Source organism: Lithobates pipiens, unplaced genomic scaffold, assembly GCF_037356315.1.
Source record: "Lithobates pipiens isolate NorthernLeopardFrog02 unplaced genomic scaffold, aLitPip1_a1.2 Scaffold_57, whole genome shotgun sequence".
Taxonomy (NCBI): domain Eukaryota; kingdom Metazoa; phylum Chordata; class Amphibia; order Anura; family Ranidae; genus Lithobates; species Lithobates pipiens.
Window position 1 is genome coordinate 188,269 of NW_027507879.1, and position 18,106 is coordinate 206,374.

At 42.3% G+C, this 18,106-nt stretch overlaps 1 long non-coding RNA gene across 1 annotated transcript; it reads right to left on the reverse strand.

Annotated features, from left to right (window-relative positions):
• Positions 1–7,950: 7,950 nt before the first annotated feature.
• On the reverse strand, positions 7,951–15,830 carry LOC143958119 (uncharacterized). The gene is made up of 2 exons (XR_013270090.1): positions 15,795–15,830; positions 7,951–10,227 (listed from the first exon to the last, which is right to left on the reverse strand). It is a non-coding gene; the product is annotated as an uncharacterized LOC143958119 (long non-coding RNA).
• Positions 15,831–18,106: the final 2,276 nt, after the last annotated feature.

Here is an 18,106-nt window from a genome sequence, read left to right on the forward strand (position 1 = left end):
GTTCCCATCCCCTTTCCTGACCGGCCGGGCTGCGTCTGGGTAAGGGTCTGGTATGGATTTTGGGGGACCCCCACGCCATTTTTTCGGTGTAGGGGGTTCCCCTTAAAATCCATACCAGATCTAAGGGCCTGGAATGCTATTAGAGGGGAACCCATGCCGGTTTTTTATTTAAAATTTGGCATGGAGTTCCCCCCTCGAGAGCTAATTATTCTGTGATTGGACACAGCCAAAGTTGTCTGGCCTGTGGGCGACTTAAAGTTGTGTTGTAAGTCGCCCCAAGTCACGTTGAAGTCGCGCTGTGATTCATACTCAAGTGGTGTCCAAGTTGCCTCCCAAAGTCGCTCTGGAAGTCGTGTTGCCCCTGTGTGAATCGGCTCTAACTCTCATATTGTATAAATGTGTATATCGAGAGAAGTTTCACCAATTAAACTTGGTTGATGTAAATATTACCACATAGAGATAGAACATTGGTTCATATATAGTGGCATTCACACAATCAATATTCACATTGACCTCACCCTATACCAGGGCTCGACAAAACCCGGTCGCCAGGTCGCATTGGCGACTAGAATCAGCGACCTTGCGCCTGGGGCAGCATAGCTGGGGGTATCCCGTCTCCGTGGACCCCCCCCCCCGCGCGCGATCGCGTCGGGCCACGCCGCAGGCGGCCGGTAATTGAGCCCCCGGCTTTGAGGCCTTCTGTGATCCTATGGTTCCTTCTGGAATCTGGCGCCCTCTTGTGGTGGCCGTTGGAATTACAACCAACAATGCTAATCGGATTGCCTGCCAGTCTTTCTCCATCCCTTTACTTAGAACCCCTAAACAAAACCAAAAAAAAATATATATTATATATATATATATATATATATATATATATATATATATATATATATAATGTATATATATTTTTTTTATATTATTTATTCTAACACCCTAGAGAGTAAAATGGTGGTCGTTGCAATACTGTCTGTCACACCGTATTTGCACAGCGGACTTACAAGCGCACTTTTTTTGGGGAAAAAATTTTTTATTTAATAAAAAAAAAAAGACAACAGTAAAGTTAGCCTAATTTTTTTTTTTATATTGTGAAAGATAATGTTACGCCGAGTAAATCGATACCCAACATGTCACGCTTCAAAATTGCGCCCGCTCATGGAATGGCGACAAACTTTTACCCTTTAAAATCTCCATAGGCGACGTTTAAAAAATTCTATAGGTTGCACGTTTTGAGTTACAGAGGAGGTCTGGGGCTAGAATTATTGCTCTTACTCTACCGATTGCAGCGATACCTCACATGTGTGGTTTGAACACCGCTTTCATATATGCGTTCGCTTCTGCACGCAAGCTTGGCGAGACAGGGCGCATTTAAAACATTTTTTTTTCTTATTTTAACTTTTATTATTTTTTTCACTGTTCTTTTAAAAAAAAAAAAGTGTGTCACTTTTATTCCCATTACAAGGAATGTAAAAATCCCTTGTAATAGAAAAAAGCATGACAGGTCCTCTTATATATATATATGAGATCTGGGGTCAGAGAGACCTCACATCTCATATTTACACTAAAATGCAGTTTAAAAATGTCCCTCTAAGAGCTATGGGCAATGACTTGGAGACAGGTGGGGGGCTGGGGGCTATCTTCCCCTCACTCGTCTCCATGTCAGGCCAGGGACAGGTCCAGATCGCCGTCACGGACCTGGCTCCTAACTTTTTTAGCTGGCTCCTAGATTCCAAGCAAATTTGTCAACCCCTGCCCTATACATTTCTAAACAATTCTATGTTGTAATATGAACAATGACAATTTTAGCACTGACATAGAGAGTGCCAAATTACTGGAAAAAGAAAACCTAAGCCAAATGCAACAATTGGATAATATACTAAGTGCACTAACCTGAGCAACCAATCAGCTGTCGCATTTCACTAGTATAAACGCCAGTGTTGCCAGCCTACCAGATTGAAATTTACTGACACAACAACCAAAATTTACTGGCACAGCCACATTTTTACTGGCATTTCCAAAAGTTACAAATGTACAGTTTTAGGTGGAAATTTCTTGGGCTAAAAACGAGTACAATATAAATATAGGAATGTGATTTAAGGTAGATATTAAGGGAAATAACATTTTTTTTATTTTATTTTTTTGATATAATAAGTAAGTAGCACAGGGACAGGACTCAGGAGGGAAAAAAATTAGAATGGGCAGGCACATACACCTGAAATTGACTCTCGGGGCCAGTTCACACCAGACGCAGTTCCGTTCAGTTCAATGTGCTTTTTTTTTTCTGCACTAAAAATGCATGCACAGTGTTTTCTATGTATTCCGATGGCTCTAGTTCACACCATGCAGTCAGTTTCTGGTGCAGAAACTGACCGGAACTGACTGTATTGGTGCAGAAAAAACGGAACTGCATGGAACTGCATCTGGTGTGAACTGGCCCTCACAGTGACACTGACAGCAATGTGCAACAGCACAGATAACGCCCCACCAACACGTCCCCCTCCTGAGTCACAGTGACAGTCTCTCTTCACGCCAGGTGGTCCCTTCAGTCCACTCCAGCCCAAGCAGCACTGACAGTCCCACGCCTGGCTTGCCTTGCTCCCATCCCACAGAGCCATACACAAGGCTCTGGCTGCTCCTCTCGACTCCCTTGCACCATGACATCACACGTCATACTCGGGCACCGCCTCCACCAGACCCGCCCCCCCACCGCTGCTGGTGCCAGTCGAGGACACTGTAGCAGGCACTCGGATGAGTCAAGCACCACAGCCATATTTTTTTTTAATGGCAACCTTTTTCTGTCACTGGTATTTACTGCCCATTTTGTTTACTTGCTGCCAGTAAAAATACTGATGTGTGGCAACATTGATGAACACTTGTTGCTGGAAGTTGCTGCACTGTGCTTACTGCCTATGCCCTTTGCTTGCTTTACTGTCTAAGATAGTTTCACAGGGTCAAGTGAATGACTGCAGTTATACATTATTAAATGCTCTGTCTCTTTAGTGCCTCCACAATTCTATAAATGCACAAGGGGGTTTCTTTACGGCTCCTCTGAGTCTCATTCATTGGTTCAGATTTGTTCCTCGGAATACAATATATCAAGGACCAGAGTTTTTTAGTATCACAAACGACCGTGATGTGTCAAGGGCTGAAGATCGCCCTGCAAAAGTCTTCATTTTTATAGGTAAAGAACCGCTTAATATATGAGTATAGTGACAGGCAGTGACATATGTGTTCACCGCTTGTGTGAAAAATGGCCAGACAAAGTTGTCCACACGGGACTGCACAAATGATGTGGTGCTCAGTAGAAAATTTAATTTAACCCCTTCACCGATGACATTGATTGATGGCGTGTTTGGCATTGACAGTTTGCGACAGCGCTCGTTACGACCAGCTACCAAAGATAATATTCTGTGATATATACGGTGTTTAAACAATCGCTTACATAAATAGGATTTTCTGTAAATGGTTCGTAAAACTTACAAGGTGGAGAGAATTAATCTTCATAGTCTCACCTTTACTTAACACAGACAACAAGGTTTGTGCTCAAAACAAAATTGTGATTACATCGATCTGCAATGGTTTAAAAAATTTTTTTTGGAACACAAAGTAAAGATGCACTCCAGTCAAAAGAGGATGTATACTCAAAACGTGTGTGTATATGTGTGTGTATATGTGTGTGTATATGTGTGTGTATATGTATGTGTGTGTGTGTGTATGTATATATATATATATATAGATATAGAGATAGAGATAGAGATAGATAGAGAGAGATGCACACTTTTTTGTAGACTACAGAAAGGTTAGAACCCCTTGTCAGGTATTACTGCTATCAGGGGCTCAGTTAGGCCTAATTTAAACAGGTGGCAAGGGGGGTAAAAATTGTAAAAATAGGCAGTTGAGCTATGGTTTTACTGCCCCTTGACCGCCTACTTAAAACATAACATGCAACTGGAGGGGGGGGGGGAGGGGGTCGCACACATGCTGCGGCCCCTACACTTTGCTTTGTAGCTGCAGCAAATTTTAAGACTCATAGATCATAGAATAAAGTGACATTAGCACCCAGTGAAAAAATAAGTGCAGAAACTCAAAATCCAGAATGAACATAACCACGTATGGGTAGGTACATGGGATAGTCCGTAATAAATCACTGATGTTGATAATTTGTTTCCACACCGCATGCAAAACGTGTCACCAATTCCCCATAGGGCAGTGATGGCGAATCTTGGCACCCCAGATGTTTTGGAACTCGATTTCCCATGATGCTCAATTACACTGCAGAGTGCATGAGCATCATGGGAAATGTAGTCCCAAGGTTCGCCATCACTGCCATAGGGTATGCACTCACCAACATTTAATGCCTCACACTCTCATGCTCGGCCTCAAAGGCAATGTACCCCACAGGGTTGTGGATATTCCAGCACTGATCTTCAATATGTGATTTACAGATCTCCCATATATATATAAAACAAAAAAGAACACTCGTATAGTGCAATACTATTTTGATATCATTTATTGATAAAATAATAAAAACCTTAAATTATTGCACTCACAAACATTAGATAATCACATGTAATGAAGTCAGGTGTGGACTGACCATTGGGCCACTCGGGCACTGCCCGAGGGCCCCGAGCCACTAGGGGGCCCCATCATGGTTGCTAGCCTCAGTAAAACCAGGGACAGTATGTAAAAATCTGTGTTTATTTATTTATTTTTTTACATCGGTCTCTGAAATGTCCCTTACCGACATACTTTTGGTCTAACATCCTGAGATTATAGCTGCCCCACCTCTCCAGGACCGTCTCAACTAATAGAAACATGTCTGTGTATACTGTGTGTACATGTATGTGTATAGTGTGTGATTGTATACTGTGTGGCCCCATAATCTCGGATTGCCTGGGGGCCCATAATTAGTGACGAACTAACTTCCGACGGGACGCAGCACGAATGCGGCCAAAAGTTTGCGAACCGCAAAGCTCGCCGCAGACCCTATTGACTTTAATGGCAGGCGAACCTTAAAAACCTCCAGGTCATATTTTCAGCCACAAAATACTTACTAGCTGTGCACACATAGTCCCACCACATGGACACTGACATAACAAAAGTATTAAGTGAATCTGGGATCGACAACGACAAGCATTCTTTTTTTTTTTTTTTTTTTTTTTTATCTGTGAAATTTTTACAATTCAGGAGCGCATGAAGGCCATGGAGGAGAGGCAAGGTCAGGCCAGGCTATGAAGGGGGTGCAGAAGATGATCAGTGCCACAGTCAGGGCAGTGCAGTCCTGTGCCAGTGTGCCAACCTGTGCTTGAGCCCCTCCTTCTGCCCGGCCCTTACCCCCACCTATGCAGGGCTCCACTGCGTTGGTCCGGAGGTGCCAGTCCAGTGCTGATCCTCAGCCATGGTGCTGGCACTGCCTGCTAATTGGCTTCTCTGCTGCTATCTCCCTCACTGTCTGAAACCAGCACCGCGATGGAGACTGAGCACTGACACCAGCACCGTGATAGAGAGCGCTGAGACCAGCACCGTGATAGAGAGCGCTGAGACCAGCACCGTGATAGAGAGCGCTGAGACCAGCACCGTGATAGAGAGCGCTGAGACCAGCACCGTGATAGAGAGCGCTGAGACCAGCACCGTGATAGAGAGCGCTGAGACCAGCACCGTGATAGAGAGCGCTGAGACCAGCACCGTGATAGAGAGCGCTGAGACCAGCACCGTGATAGAGAGCGCTGAGACCAGCACCGTGATAGAGAGCGCTGAGACCAGCACCGTGTTAGAGAGCGCTGAGACCACACCAGCATTTTTTTAATTACCCTGTGACAAAAGCCTCTAGAGAAGTGCAGTATGTATGTGGAAGAAGGTATATAACACCCCGCTTCAATCTGTAGTTTTTTTGGGGCCACTGGTCTATCACACCAGTTATAATACTTTTTTTTAATTGCGTTTGTCACTTTGTAGTATCGCTGCAGAACCGCTCAGCAGTCACAATGCTGCACAGTGGAAATGCACTATACTATGCTTTCTATATGTGCAAGTATTTTATACGTGTATTACACCCCATATCCTGCACACCAAATAGTACACCTATACCAGTCCTTAAAAGGACCTTTGTGGACCTAGTAGCTAGTGGTTTGCAGGTCCCTCAGTCCCTACACTGATAAAAGACTGCTGCAGAATCGGTCAGCAGTCAAGTATAATAGGCTTTCTATATTTGAAAGAAAGTATATTATACGTGTACAACCCTATATACTGTACACCTATACCAGTCTTTAAAAGGACCTTTGTGGACCTAATAGTAATAGCTAGTGATTAGACTGACTGTCCCTGCTCCACACAGCGTCCTGTCCCTACACTGACAAAAGACAGCTGCAGAATCGGTCAGCAGTGCACTCGGCAATCAGCAGCACAGCAATCAGCAGCAGTGCACCAGAACCCTATATACTGTACACCTATACCAGTCCTTAAAAGGACTTTTGTGGACCTAATAGCTAGCAATTTGTGTCACTACAGTCTGTCCCTGCTCCACACAGCAACCTCTCTCTACACTGACAAAAGACAGAATGTAAAATGGCCGCCAGATCAGGTCTCATTATAAGGTAGGGGGAATGTCCAATTGTCCATGTGCTGAAATGTTTTAATTTGGCTGTCCTGTACCACATGATGGATGTGTCATCATGGGTCAAAGTTCTTTCACAATGTAAACGCATATGTCCGCCGCGCAAACAGCGCCAGAAGTCCGCTGGTTTGGCAAATCGCGAACACGCAAAATTCGCCGCAAACCGACCACCGGCCGAACCGCAAGGCCATCCCTACCCATAATCTCCTATTGCCCGGGGGCCCCATGAGTTGTCAGTTCACCCCTGAATGAAGTGATGTAAAACTCGCATATCATGGTCACGGCGGACCCAGCATCTAATACTCCATGTCTCACCCGACCATTACAACGCCCACCGGAGTGTCACTTCCGATGCTACGTGTTGTGTCACTTCCTGTTGCAATGCAGCCACGTCCCCATGCGTTTCATCATTATAACTTCGCCCTGGCTTTATTTTAAAGCCTATATATATATATATATATATATATATATATATATATATATATATATATATATATATATATAATATAAAATTCTAACCTTTAACTTTTTATTTGTTCTGTAAATACACCAATGAACTCATTTTGTATATATCCATTTGATAAGCTAAGAAAGAATACTTGTTGATTTTGACATAAGTCTTGTGCACTAAAAACCTACCTGTGCTCTCTCTCTGCCTTGCCCTGCTGGCTGATATCAGTTACATTGTTCTTAGTCATCTCTGAGAACTACAGAACCACACCCTTCATAGGATACAAAATTCCCTGTGAATGGCTGAGCCATACTCTATTTTGTTCCAGGAACAGGATGGGAAGTACTCATCTCGTGGCAGAACACAGTGCTGTAAACTGTATGTAGCTGAGGCGGTATGCAGTTTATACAGCACTCCCAGTCGCTGTGCCTGTTGGTGAAGGTAATAGTTTGTGGACCAGCTTGGTCCAAAGGAACTATTTCAACTTCATGAAAAACTGGAGATCAGATTTATTAGTCCATTTTAAGTTTTACATGTAGTTATAACTACTAGAAAATGTTTTGTTGCTGCTGCTTTTATTTAGTTGTTATAATTCCTATTGCGAGATTCTAGATACTGTCCCTAAATATCTTCAGCTGAATGATGGTACAATTCTCTTCCTCTACTGTAGTTATTATAGAAGCGGTGATATTGCACTTTGCATGTGGTATGTATCATATTCCAGATGTTTATGCATCTGCAATTTTGCAGTCATTTTATATTGAACGTCATTAAAGTTGTAGTTCCTTCTCTTTTGTAATCATTTTATAAACCGAATAAACTCTCTTATTATATTGGTAATTAATACTAATACTCATTTGCTATATAATCAAACACCGTGCAATCAGGATATTGAAATTGATTTTATTTCTACAGTTACAAAAAAATACAACCACTATAGGAGCTGTAAATAAAAAGTATACATTTTTAATAGTCCTAATCCAAAAGCTAGGATACAGAAGTGGGGAACAGCAGATTAAGATATTTGCTCTCCAGTCTTGTGCAGTATGACTACCTACTTGCAGTAGTCCTCTTCACTTTTAAATGCAGTCATGTGTTTACATTTAAAAAAAAAAAGATTATTATAAGTAAATATGGAACATTGAATTGTAATATTTTGTTTGTGATAGTTTATAGCAGTGGTCTCCAAAATGTGGCCCTTTGCCGGCCTTTATCTGGCCCTTGGGACATTACTCCTCCCACTGATAGACTGTTACGAGACACTATTCGGCCAACTAACACCAACAATGGGGCACGATATCTCCCACTAACACCAATAATGGAGCACTATTCCTCCCAATGATATTAATGATGGGGCGCTATTCTTCTCCCTAATACCAATTTCTACTCCCACTGGCCATAGTCCACCCACCTAGAGTCTAAACTGGCCCTTTGTTTAGGTTTGGAGACCCCTGGCTTATAGGATCCATCTAACTGATCTTGCTGATCTAACTAAAAGGTAGACCCATATTTTTAACCTACCAAACTGCTGAACACCTTAAATAGAACCAATTAAGGTCCTGTGTCATTTGCCTTTGGGCTTGTGTCAATGATGCCAGTTTACCATCAGTTTGAGATGCTTTTAGGTTTGTGCAGAAATTTTTTGGATGTATTTGACCTGCTGTTGACCTCATCCTGACCTGCTTCAAGCTGGTTTTGCAATCCTATTGACTTGTGTCTGAGAACAAAAGCCCATGAACAAAAGCAAAAAACTTTGAACAACCGCTAACCTGCAGCCATGACGCTTGCACTCTGGGGAAAAGGTTTTGTCCTCAGCCCTCCACTATGGTATAAGCCAGCCATACACCATTTGATTTTCTCTCTTTCAGCTCATGAGCTGAATGAGAGAAAATCAGTTGGTTCCCTCATCCACGCTAAACAGCCTGAATGGAGGAATCTCCACTGATGGCAGATGCAGCGCCTTAGTTGAAATTGACTTTTGTTGAGCTGTGTGGTACTTGCAGGACCAACAATAATTAGAATTGCAGCCAATTCAGCAGCAATTGCACAAAATTCCAGCCATGCATGGCAAGCCTTAGGATAGCTTTATATGGATCGAAAGCCACTAAACCGGCCACATTTTGATCCATGGCTGTTCATGAGATGTCCATCTGCAGCATCACTGATCTGTCTACTCTTGGCAACAGGTGATGTCCTGCTGTCAGAGTAAAATGACACAGCAGGGAGGATTCCGGCATCCACAATGAATATATGTGTGTGTGTGTGTGGGGGGGGGGGGGGGGGGGGGGGACATGGTTCTGTCTTTTTTTTTCGTTCAGCCGGCTGGCTAAATGGAAAGAAACTGAACCATGTCGCTTTAAATCTTGTACCCTTGAGGCTGGATTCACATCTATGCAGTTTTAGTGCTTTTTGCATTTTGCACTACAGTCCATTTAACATTGTTTCCTATGGAACACATTCTGTAGTGCAAATCTGCAAAATGCACAAAACATACATAGGTGTGAATCCAGCCTAAAACGTTTACTATCTGATTGTACAATCTTCTTTAGATCTACCTTCAACTGTGTAGTGCAAGGGCCTGCCTAGTTTGATATATATCGAATAGGTTATTTGGGCGTTTTGTCCTATTGCATAGTTTTAGTAAATCTAAAGGAAACTTTATATAAAGTGTACACTCAGATTGTATAGTGTATGGCTGACTGTAGGACCTCACAGTGTACTGTGTGCAGGAATGTTTTTTCTTCCACAATTGTCTGTGTGCAGGAATGTTTGTTTCTGAATGTTAACGTTGTGTTATGTGGACAGTATATACGAATACCTATACATGTACTTATACCTACACAAAAAAAAAAATAGACACTTTGACATTGTTTTACATTTTTAGATTAACATTTCTGAATCTGTCATTCACTGATGAAAAACATTAATCCCGGTGACACTCTGTCGCAGAGGAGGCATTGCATGGTTTCCACGTACTGAAGAGCTTGCCTTCCTGATCAAGTGGTCCTAAACATTTCACAATTTCGATAGAGAACTGTTGAACTGTTAAGAACCACTGAGCCAGGAAGACAGTGAAGTGTGAGCACAAGTTCCAGGAGACTCAGGGCGGGTACGGCCTCCTCCCAATGTGTAATGTGGACGAGCAGCATTCAGATCCCAGACACACCTAGGACAGAACAGATCATGTTAGTAATAAACACTGATTTAATTACACCTTAGACAACGAAGACAGAAAAGGCCTGTTTCAACCTTCTAAAAGACCTAAGCCTCTAAACCTGGAATTTAGGTTATGGGTGAATGTCAGAGGACTGCCTCATCTACTATACCTGAGACTTCAGGGGATCTGCACACTAATGGTTTAGACCTGTTGCCACTTCTATACCAAAGGGAGTCTTATTCTTACTGCTGCACTCTAAAAAAAAAAAAAAAAAAAAGTGACCCTAGGCTAAAGTAGACCTGGCTTCCCCCATGTATAGGCCAAAGCATCGATCTCCAGTGCAGATATCTGATCTAAGTGGTATAAGAATTTTGGTCATTGAAACTGCCAATACCCATTCAAAAATGAAATCTTTTTTTGGTAGACTGACATTTGTAAACTCTGGCATAACAGGGGCAACACAACTTGCAGCGAGACTTTGGGAGGCAACTTGGACACGACTTGAGTATGAATCGCAGCGCAATTTGAGGCAACTTACAACGCAACTTGAAGTTTCCTCCAGGACACGGGACTTTGCCAGTGGCCAATAATAATCGGCTCTGTGGGAGGGTGGGGTTTGCCTAGAAAACAATTTTTACTTCCTGGAAAGTTGCTTCAGTTAAGACAGGGGATCCGACTTCTAGGCAACTTTCATTGAAATCAATGGGTACAAGTTGCCTAGAAGTCGGATTGAAGTAGTACAGGAACCTTTTCTGAAGTCGGAGCGACTTCAGTAGTGTACATTAAGACGGCTCTCATTCACTTACATTGATTTTATCATGTCGCGTGACTTGAGGCAACTTGGGACGACTTCAAGTCGGATCCAAAGTTGCCCCTGTGTGAATGGACTCTAAAGCGGTACATTTTCTTTTTGCCATTATAGCACTGTGCATTTATACTCGTTAGACTGCAGTGCAGCCAGTGGACTTGGATTTGACATAGATCTGTCAAACTCTTGTAAATAATTTTTAGATTTTCACACCAGTTTATTAGGAAAGAATAAGTTAAACTAATCAGTAAAATGCCTAAAGGACACATCCAACCAAAACGTATGCTTCAGTGTTGTTCTATTTTCTGGCAGATGTTGGTAAACTGAAGCCCACCTACCACAAGCTCTGCAACTCCAAAGTAAATTGTCCGTAGTATGTATGAATGTGAGTTAGGGACCTTAGATTGTAAGCTCCTTGAGGGTAGGGACCGATGTGAATGTATATGTAAAGCTCTGTGTAAATTGACGGCGCTATACAAGTACCTTAAATAATAACTCGATTCCAAGCTCCGTCCACTTCCTGTAAAATACTCTTTTTACACTTGCTTATTCTTAGGAATTCACTCTACTAGTTGCAGCTCTGCCTCCTCTACTTCTCTCCAGAGTCTGTGCCAAAGTAAATTAACTTATGTACATTGCATTAAACCCCGCTGGGGATTTCAGGAACTGGTTTCCAGCTCATCTCTGATGACTGATGTACATGAATAGCACAGTTCACGGGACTGATAGAACCTATGTAAGGCTGGATTCACACCTGTGCAGTTTAGTACTTTTTGCACTACAGTCCATTTAACATGGTTTCCTATGGAACACATTCTGTAGTGCAAATATGCAAAAAGCACTAAAAACGCATAGGTGGGAAACCAGCCTTAGACACTAAAGTGACCCCAACTAGCTATGCTACCTATATTATATAGATACTACATAATTAACAGAAAAGAGGAGATGACCATCAGCAGCACCCAATCATGCTTTCAATTTTTTGGGAAAAGCTAAGCAAGGAAATTGATTTATTTTCATTGGTACTGGCTCTGAATTTGCTCCTTGGCCACACTTTTCATACATTAGCCCACTTGAATTTAATACCAGAGAAGCCATTTCAGAGGTGGCCAAACCAGCCTGATTTTTTTCCACAATGCACATTTTGTGACTCTTCTTGCCAAGGTGCAGATAAATTTAGTTCATGCACCCAAAACAAGACATTGCTGTTTTTTAGATGGATGCTGATATCGGTTTATTTTGTCTTGGGAACTCCAGTGACAAAATATACACAGCAGAGTTCCCGGGTCTGTCTATCTGCCATGACCATCAAAAGGTATCCCTCTCTTGGATTTTATCATTTTATTTCCCATAATAAAATGTTTAGCGGAATGGCAGAGCCTTTTTACTGTGGCAGAGGATGCTGCTTAAGTCAGTTTGAGATGTTTAATCACTGTACCATCACAACAGCCAGGCAAGTAGTATTTTCCGAAGGCAGGAAAACCAATGGCAGGTTTCATTTATTCAGTGGCTTAATGGAGTTTGTAGTCAGAGTCTAAATTTGGAAATACGATGACCCTAACTACCAAGGCCTGAGGTGTGCCTTGGCCGGGCTGGACAGTATGCCTAAAAGAGGGCATACCCTGAATGAAGATGTATAAAATGTAAATGAAATGATGAAAGCAATGGGGGAACGGGTGGGTGGGAACCCAGAAATGAGCCGACGAAGGCTCTGATGGAGGAGGAGGGATTTAAAGCCCTCAGACTCCTACAAATTCAGGCTAGCCTGCAGCCAGACTTCCAACTTGTATAAAGAATGCATTTGTAGATGTGAGACCACTTCGGGAACCTTTGCAACTCGTGATAGGAATAATACAAAAAAATACACACCCCATTGATTGTATAGATGTCATTGCTATAGCTACTTCCTTATCGCTAAATGCCATGGAGTACATTGTAAAAGTATATAGGCCCTGTTACATATTTGAATACTGTGATCTTTCTGCGCACCAGGCTTTGACTGCTACTAAAGACCCAACAAAGTGTACTTGGTAATAAAGTAGTTTACTAATTACATAAAATAAAATGTTTCCACCAAGTCTGTGCATGTTTGAAGGAGATGGCATGGTGCAATACCCCATTTAGCCTGTGTGGAGCCATGTTTCATAGTTATCTACATTGCTAGGACCTTTGCAGTTGCTTGCCATATGGCAGGTGGCAAAATGAGCCTGTTTTCCCACTGCTAATTTCTGTGGATAGAAAAGTGAATTGAAGCAGAAGTATCTTTTAAATGTCATCTAGAGAACTCTAACCGGCTTGACAAGTGACAGACTGGCTTTAAACACTTATCGAGGCTGCGCATATTAGACCATCGCAATCCATTATTTTCTCAACTCTACCACTATTGGATTGTACTTGGAAGCAATTGAATTGTACTAGACCAGGGGTCTCAAACTGGCTGCCCTCCAGCTGTTGCAGAACTACAAGTCCCATGAGGCATTGCAAGGCTGACAGTTACAAGCATGACTCCCACAGGCAGAGGCATGATGGGACTTGTAGTTCCAAAACCGCTGGAGGGCCACCAGTTTGAGACCCCTGTACTAGACATTGCTTGCAAAAACCTTTTAAGTGCGGCAATATGCCTTGTAGATGTGTAAGCCCCTGAATCCTGCCCTTTCAAGTCATTTGTTAACTGCAATTGCAAACAAAGTATTAATCCATGTTTGCTGCTAGAATTAATATACTACCTCTTGAAAATAGCTACCCTGGTCAGGTGCCTTACATGCATGCCTTTTTTGTACCAATGCATTACCGCAATACAATCAGTTTTAATGGGCCCTTTTGAAGATGTAGGCCAATGCACAGCAAATAAAAGCAGAATCACAAAATATCTTCACAGGAAAAGTGATACATTTGAATCACTTTTAATTAAATGAGAAGTTTATTGGCCATATGTGTTGGCACACATTGGCTGAGTATTCATAATAGCTGTGCCCTGGATTGGTCTCTGTCAGGTCAAATCAGATGTTATCTGCAATAGTAATAGTCTGCCACATCTTGAATACTAGAGACAAAGCTGGCCATAAACTAAGCAAAATTGCTCCATGTGGCCTTACTGACCCTACGCTACACCGTTCAACATAAGTCAATTGTTCAATCAACTTTTCATGAAAGAGCCTGGAAATCTTTCAGCCAAACAGCAACTGAATCCAACCAGATGTAGCCGCTATTCTAATATTCAGAAAGCCACCGCCAAATAAATCAAATTCTCAACCTAGTCCTGGAGGACCACTATGTATGTTTAGCAATTTCTGCTATAGGTGTAATAACCTTTTAATGTGAAGGATTCTATCTATCTCTGCTTCTATCTAAAAAAAAAAAATCAGGAAAACATGAAAATAGTATTTCGTTTCCAATGGCAAACATTGTAAAACGCTGTAAAATATTTACTTCCATAGCAATAACAGGCAACTCCTTGTTGACTGTTTCTTCATTAGCATTTCATTACAAGTCATGCTATGACTTGTATGTCTTACAGTGCTCTTCACAAAATCACCATATATTTTTAATACACTTGTTTCTACTAATAAATCTGCAAAACATGACCTGTAAGTGGTCCCTAAAAACTACTCAGCAGATCAATTGACTCAGCGGGATTTACCTTAGCCTATCTTAAAGTAGCACTTTGGATAAATACCCACAGGCATTTTTGCAGATGTAGATGTAGATAGGGTGTCACTGAATATCTAGTAAAGCCCAACTCTCAATTGGAAAAATACCAAGTCTAGAATGTCGTATTGTCTTTAAAAGCTTCCCATTGGCTACAAGATGGCACATTCTTTACAGAAGTCAAAAAGCATCTAAAACTGCCAGTAAATGAAATTAAACGGACACTGTAATCATCCATGCACTCCAAAGTCACCAATGTTTAGAGGATATGAAGGACAAGGTGGAAAGGCATGACCCGAAATGTGGCCTATGGTTAAAACAGGTTTAAAAAGTCCAGTCTTGATTTCAGTTATTGGTGTGCACCCTTCTGTCAGGCTGGATTCACACCTATGGCATTTTTAGTGCTTTTTGCCGATTTGCACTTCATTGCATTTGCAGTCCATTTACCATGGTTTCCTATGGAACACGTTCTGTAGTGCAAATCTGCAAAATGCACTAAAAATGCCATAGGTGTGAATCCAGCCTTAGACTGTTATGGGCAGTGAGCCTCACAGGTGTCGGTCTTTATACCATGGCAGAGAAAATAATAAAATAAAAAATCTCAGTAGCACATAGATATGAAATGACAGTTGCCTGATATGACTTTTTTTCACTTTTCTGTCAATAGTACCAGGTAGATGTCTGTTGGCTGACCATTTTTATAAGGAAAGTCAACATTTGACAGCCCAGGTTTTCCAAACACAGAGAGTACCCAGGCTTCACCCATGAGCATGTGTAGAGAGTAGCTGCACTTGAAAAAAAACAAGCTTGTGCAGAGGGTATCAGCTTCACCCATAGGTCTATGCAAAGAGTACTCAGGTTTCACCCACAAACCTGTGCATTGAGTGCTCACAGCCTGTGCAGATACTCCCTGGCTTCACCCACAAGCCTGTGCATAGAGTGCCCAAAGGCTGTGAAGACACCACCTGGGCTTCACCCATAAGTCTGTGCAGAGTGTTACCCAGTGAAATTGGAAAGCATGCATTATTTGCGGTACTCAAAGTGGAAACAGCACCTGCATAAGTCACATAAGTTGTCAAGGTCATAAGGATTCAGTCTCAGCTAAGCTTCTATTACTCACCTGTGTGCCAAGCTGCTCTGCTGCAGAATGAGCTTTTCTGAGCTTGACAACAACAAGGACACTCCTTTATATATCCAAGTATCTGCTACCAAGCCATACCTATACAATCACAGAGGAATGCAACCCTCACCTGACATGACCAGTTTTTCCAGGCTATTTTTTTTCAGGGTGTTTAACAACTATCTAAAGACTGAGCCAAACGTCAGAAGGCACAGTCAAACCTGTTCCAGGCAGCCAGTGAACTATTTCGTTTAGAAAAAAAAAAAGGGAGAATTTGTTCAACAGGTTTTTTGAAGAAGCTGGAGGTGGCTTAGAATGGGAGTGAGTGACTCCACCCAGGTGTAACTCTCTGACTACCTATTAACTCTACAGTAAAGGGCCTGTGATTTTATTGCTCAAGCCTCTTGGATGTGTGGATGGGTTGTAGCAGGCAGGGAAGGTTTATCAATGAATCATGGCATATGTAAGATGGGTGCTACTGTTGTCCTAAATACAATTAAAGTCAACACCTATATTCCTATGCTGTGATTTCCATGCAAAAGGTATTTATTATGTCCTATATTTATTGCCGGCGTAAAGTAGAAATTTAGAAGGTACATGGAATCTGCAATGTTCTGTTACACTTATACAAGCATACATTCTATATCAGTTTAAAGTGGAACTATGAGCAGAATCAAAAACTACACATACGATGCATTCTGTCACCAGCAGTAACAACTTTGCTTTTGCCCCAGTTGCATTGCATTGGACATGTAGTTTTTAGTTCACATTTTTCTTCTGTGATAATGTGCTTTTGCAGGGCCTTGCTTTTGAATGCCTTCCTAAGGCAATGCAGCTCCAATGCAGCTCCAATGCACATTTATCGCAGCATATCACAACACAGAACACAGTGCCAAGCATTATGGTGCGTTGCATTGCCAAAAAAAAAAAAAAAACTGCATGCCCCCCCCCCCTTTTTTTTTTTTGTTTTGCATGTGTTTCTGCATTACCAATCCAATTAAATGGGTTTCCTTAATGCAGGGGTGCCCAACCAGTGGCCCTCTGATGTGGCCCGCGACCTCCTTCTGTAGGATGGCAGATTGGCAAACCCAGATCAGGTGTTGTAGACCTGCCATCCCAGAGCATCTTGCCGGCAAAGCAAGCAGCTGCGGAGCAGAGCTATATAAGCCGATGCTTCCTGTATAGCGCTGTCTCTTGCCACAGGCGGAGTGATACCAAATGCAGTCTGCCGGGGACAGCAACAGCAGGCAATACCTGAATGGAAGACTGTTATTAAAGGTCAGTTTATTACTAAAATCGCAGTGTATATATGGGCATATCTGCGCGGTGGTTACTGGGCTGCTTTCAAACTGATCCGTAGGTGCAGGGCACTTTCAGGTTACCTGCACTGAGCCATAGACTTCTGTTATTACCTGCAGGTTTGGTGAGCTTTCAGAAAGTGCACCACACCTGCAGGATATAATATATGTCTGTGGCAAATTGTAGATAACCCACAGGAAAGACGCAGGTGCACTGTGCTGCATTAGTCTGAAAGGTCCCTTTCACACAATCTGTCCAACTCAATCGAATCCTCCATTCCCCTCTATGAAACGGCAGATGATAACAGATTTGTGTCCTTTTACACCCGCCTACCTCCAATCTGATTCACTTAAAAAAAACAAAAAAAACAGAAGGGGATCAATCTCCTTCCCTCAGGGAGGATCAGATCTGAGGACCCGTAGAGTGGGCTGTGTCAGTGTCCGCTCTGCACGGACCTGTCATCCGACTGCTCTGCTCATTGTGGCCCGCAACCAGTTACCAAGTCGCTTAAGTGGCCCTCGCTCTTCAAAAGGTTGGGCACCCCTGCCTTAATGCAATGCACAATAATGTATGCAAAACACACAGGCAGTATACATCCAGGGTTATTGTTTCTGCAGTTCCCCACCTTAGCTAATCGGCCAGTTTGTATGTGGCCATAGCACAACATACATCTGTGTCCAAAAGCGGTGTTTAGCCTCCTCAAATGTTGGATGGCAGGTTTTCAAATTTTCCGCCAACAAATGTGTGTTGTCGGATTTTCCAATCGTGCGTACACAAGTACATCGGACGAAAGTCCAACGTACAAACATGCATGCTCGGAAGCAAAGACAAGCCAGAAGCGGGCGGCCTTGTAAACTAGCATTCGTAATGCAGAATTAACACTCGTGACGTGGAACATTATGAAATCTCGAAATACCAGTTGATTGCAACTGTTGAGTTGAGTTGCAATTTGAATGACAATTGTGCAGTCATGCTACACTGTACCCAAACACATTTTTTATTTTTTTTAAACA